This window comes from Ixodes scapularis, unplaced genomic scaffold (assembly GCF_016920785.2).
Source record: "Ixodes scapularis isolate PalLabHiFi unplaced genomic scaffold, ASM1692078v2 PGA_scaffold0__279_contigs__length_252992795, whole genome shotgun sequence".
Classification (NCBI taxonomy): domain Eukaryota; kingdom Metazoa; phylum Arthropoda; class Arachnida; order Ixodida; family Ixodidae; genus Ixodes; species Ixodes scapularis.
The window spans coordinates 67974675-67979973 of record NW_024609835.1 but is presented as its reverse complement, the minus strand read 5'-3'; the positions used below and the strand labels follow the sequence as shown (position 1 = coordinate 67979973).

General features: G+C 38.9%; 1 pseudogene; it reads left to right on the top strand.

Moving 5' to 3' along the window:
* Positions 1–315: 315 nt before the first annotated feature.
* On the top strand, positions 316–831 carry LOC120844920 (annotated as a pseudogene).
* Positions 832–5299: the final 4468 nt, after the last annotated feature.

Genomic DNA, 5299 nt, shown 5'->3' with positions numbered 1-5299 from the left:
AGACCTGGAATTTTGGTTCGGTTTTCAAATCGAGCAACTCGGGATCTGTGGCTCGAGAAACGAGTGAACTTAAAGCGACTTCGTAGCAAAGCGTACATCTTGGAAAACTTAAGAAACCAGGATAAAACACTTCTTTGGGAAACGAGAGACTGGGCAAAGGCAAGACGGTACCAATACGTTTGGTACAAACATGGAAAAGTACTGGTAAGGGAAAAGGATGAGGCGCAAGCACATGTAGTGAAAATTCTAGATGACTTGCAAACACTTGTGTAGTTTTTCGCTGCTGGTAGTTTTTTTCTTTTTCTTTCTTTTGCTATGAATGACAAGACTCTTTCGTTAAGAAGTGAAATCGAATTTGTTTTCAAGAACCAACCAAAGCGCCACTTTCACCTAAATGTGCAATCGATACGGAGTAAATTTGATGACTTGAACATATTTTTGGATGGTTTTAATTTTCTTTTTGATGTTATTATGCTCAGTGAAACATGGTATAAAAATACCGAAGAAGTAGATAGGCTTGATATTTACGAAATATTTAGTGCAAACAGAACCAATAAAGTAGGAGGCGGAGTATGTATACATGTAAAAAGAGGTCTTGAGTGCAGACTTATAAGTGACTTTACAGCTATTACAAGCGATTATGAAATACTAACTTTACAACATGCAAAAACCGTTTTTTTCTGTTGTCTATCGCCCGCCAAGTGGTAATATATCATCCTTTCTTGAGTTTCTCGACGTGTATTTTAATTTTCTTGGTGAAAACAAATTGACTGTTTTGGAGGTGATTTTAACATAGATATGCTTGCGTCGTCCTCACATAAAACTGAACTGCTGACTTTATACCAGTCATACGGACTCTTCAACGTCATATCCCAGCCTACTCGCTTTACACCCCGAAATACGGCGTTGTTAGATTTATTCTTAACAAATATTTCAGAAACGGCCGTAATTGCTGGAGTGCTTGGAGAAACTATTAGTAACCACCTTCCAATATATATGCTTGAAAATGTAGACTACAGCTCCAAAAAATATGTGATCAGATTTATATTAAGCATATAAGCGCTAAAAAACCTTGATCTTTTTGAACAACAGATAAGTTCCGAAGTCTGGAGCGCGGTGCTATCTAGCGTGTCTGCTGACGAAGCATTTAATTATTTTCTTAAAAGGTTTAAAATAATATATGACCGCTCCTTTCCTTATGAATTGCACAGGGTTCCTCGAAAGTCTCGTAAACCCTGGGTTACACGCGAAATAAAAAAAAAAAAAAAATGATAAATAGGAAAAAAATCTCTACCACAAATTCGTGCACACTAAAGATGTTAGCATGTTGTTTGCATATTAATTAACACAAACTTTAAGGCAGGCTAAACACGTGTATTTGAATAATTTATTTAAATATGACAAGAGATCTAAGGTAGTACGAAAAAGAGTAAATGAGTTAATAAAACAAAGATGGCATGCGGATAAAGTAACGGAACTAAAAATCGAAGGCATCGTTGTAAAAGGGGTTGCTTTGGCCAAAAAGTTTAGTGATCATTTTGCTACACTTTTCCAGAGCGTATATGTCCAGAAGGTTTCACATAGTATGTTTCTGTCTTCAACTGACGAACATGAAGTATTTTCTGTTTTCCAAAGCTTAAAAAATAGTAAGAGCTCCGATATATATGATTTTCAAATTAAACCTATCAAGCATGTTTTGCGGCGGATTGTTCCTTGTTTAACATATATTTTAATCTAGAAATCGGGAAGGCACTTTTCGGCAAAAAAATGCAGGTAGCGAAGGTATCTGTGCTATATAAAGCTGGAGATAAAAACAACCTAGAAAATTATAGACCAATTTCTGTCTTGCCGATATTTTCAAAAGCTCTAGAAAAAATGATACATCACAGGCTGTATAGTTTCTGCGAAAAGTTTTCTATTTTAACGCCCTGTCAATACGGATTTAGGAGAGTTTTTCTACCAAACTTGCTTTGTTAAAACAAAAAGAATTAGTTTTAAACAATATTGAAGAAAAAGTTAATAACACTCGGAATATTCATAAATTTTCAAAGGCGTTCGACCGCATTAATCATAACACGTTACTTCAAAAGCTGCATGTCTATGGCATTCGTGGCGTTGCTCTAGATATGATTAGAAGTTATCTTAGTTATCGGTACCAGTGTGTTGAAATAAATAAAAAACAATCGGATCTTAGAAAACAGACTGCCGGCGTACCGCAAGGTAGCATTTTGGGACCATTTCTTTTTAATCTATACATCAATGACATCGTAAATATTGATAAAAATGTGAATCTCATTATTTACGCTGATGATACCAGTATATTCTTTTCAGGTGATGATACTGATCAGATTATAAGTGCCGCAAATATTTTTTTTTTGAAAAGTTAAATGTCTGGACAAATTCAAATTCCTTAAAAATAAATGGCAGTACGACAAAAGCCTATTATTTAGATCACGAAATACGAACTGTTTCTATACGTCCATTCTTTCTCTTGGAACACACTGTATAGGTATAGTTGAAAGCGTAAAAGTTCTCGGAATTATATTTAATTAATACATGTCATGGGACGAAACTGTACAACAGACATGTCAAAAATTATCAAGAGTTGTAGGTATTATGTACAAATATCGCCACATCATCCCGATTTCGGTTATGCTTCTTATATATAATTCCCCCTTGTACTCAAAATATAATTATTGCTTCTTGGTATGGGAGGGGGGGAGGATACGAGCACTACAAGCATAAAACTGCTGCATACTCTACAAAAAAAAAGCGGTTCGTATTATATGTAATACTGAGTATAGTAGTCATACTAGTCCATTATTTATTAAATTGAATATTGTACAGATTCCTAATCAGTATTATTATAAACTTTTTCTTGCATTGAAAAGATCTTTTTGCCAAAAAGAAAATATATTCATATCTATTTCCAACCCTAGGATGAGGGAGGTTACATATAAAACTAGGTCTGCAGACGCATGGTTAGTGCCGCACTCCAGAACGAACTAAGGAAATCAGACATTTAAATATATAGTACCTCTTTTTTTAGATCGCCTGAGTGAGTTGAATGAAGTTTTGAATGAAACCATAAAAAATGTACGTTCCATGTTCGTGAGAGAGTGCCCCTGGAATTTGTAAACTTGGCTAAATCGATTACTTTTCCCCCTTCCCCCTCCCCCATCTAATGCTGTTTATTTTTGTGCTATAAGTGTGATGGTGAAAAAAACATGTGTATGTCCATGCTGTCCTCCTTCGCTGCTGTGGGGAGGCAGAGGCTCGTCAAGCAACAACTGAGTTGTTTCTTTCTGTCTCCCCTCTCCAAACGGAGAGAACTAGAGTTTGAGTTTGAGATATGGTCGGCCTCGCCGCAGAAATAACACAGCGGTCGTCGATCGGCCGTGCGCCACATATCCGTCTTCCTAGACGCCGTTTTGGTGCGGACGAGCTAGGGCTGCCCTTCCCGACGTCGGAAGGACTGTGGCGCTGGTGGGTCACAACGAGGTGGCGTCAGATGCTGCCGGGCAGCTGGCGACGGTCTCCGAGCTACTGCGGCGTGAGTCAGGGTGGGCTCATTGGGTGCTGCTACGCTGGCAGCAAGCTCCAGTTGGATCGCCCGCCGTACTTGCTTGCGGACAGCGTCGGCTGTCGGAGCGAAACCGGCTGGTTAACAGCAGGCAAAAGCGTTCCGAGCTCTTCCCGGGCGAACGTCGCGAGTGATCTCGCAAATGCCTGGGATGCTGAATCCAAGATCGCTGCTAGGTGGCCCGAGGGTAGCGACGCCGGGTAGTCGTTGGTAGTGACTGTCTCGGGCTTGAAGGGAGCGCTCGATGTTCGTGGCTTCGGTGACGAAACCTTCGACTGTTGTTAAAGGGCTGCGGACAAGACCGCAGAAGATGTTTTCCCTCACACCCCGCAGGAGGATCCTTATATAATAACAATAATATAAAAAATCTTTATTTTACGTGCCCACAAACAACTTTACAGTCTATGATGTGGTGCACACAAAGAAAATTAAAACACAACACTAAATCAAACATTAAAATACTTGTCACAATGAAAATATAAACAGATAACAGAAACTGAAAGACTATGCAGAACCCGCCTTACAATAGGTAATTCAAGGACATCCACGTTCGCACATAAAACATAGACTGGTTTGAACAAAGAAAAATGTCAAGGTGGGTCTTATTAAATGCTAATTGGATTCTCGATAAAGGAGACACAGATGACATACAAGAGGGGTAAAAGGGTAGCACATTCCTACTGACCCTTGACGGAACATGAAAGTCTATGAAACGCAACAGATCAATTGAATTCACTTCTCCGTGTACAACTTTGTGAAGAAATATAAAATCTCTGTATTGCCTCCGCACAGCAAGCTTGTGCAACGCAAATCGAACAAGTAACGCTCATAATAGTAAAAATATTTCCTTCCAATACAACGGTCATACACAATTCTAATCATTCGTTTTTGTATATTTTCCACTGAAAGAGCCTGAGATAACGTTAATGAATTCCAAATTATTGAGCCAAATTCTAACCTTGACCTCACTAATGTCTTGAACAAGTGCAGTAAACAACGGAGCGTAGAAAACTGGCGACACAACCATGAAATCATTCCCAACACTCTCAGTGCTGCATTAACGGTTATAGACACGTGATTATTAAAGGATAGTGAACTATCGATGAATACACCAAGATCCTTAATAAAAGGAACCCGAGGAATCGGGGCCCCTCCCAAATTATATAAAAAATAAAGTATGTCACGCTTTCTGGATAACACAATTGATTTAGTTTTGTTCGGGTTAAATGACAAGCGGTTTTTGGCACACCATTCAGAAACACGTTCTATGTCAGCCTGGAGACGGGAGCAATCAGATAGTGACCTCACACTTATAAAAAACTTAACATCATCGGCAAGCAAAATAATTTTTGCATCTGTAATACGGGAAGCAAGATCATTTATGAACAAAAGGAATAAAAGTGGTCCCAGGATGGATCCCTGGAATACACCAGAACTTGAAATAAACTCGTCAGAGTAGCTATCAGAAATGCGAACAGAGTTTCGACGACCAATGAGATACGTGGAAAACCACGCGCAAAGATGCGGGCTGAAACCATGCAAGGCAAGCTTCTGTAGCAGTAAATTGTGACATACACAATCGAACGCTTTCAACATGTAAAAATAAATTGTATCTACCTGTCCGCTACTTGACACCACTGGTGTAGAGTAACTTAAAAACGAAAATAAATTTTACTCAACTGACCTACCCTTCAAAAAACCGTGTTGAGATGCAGA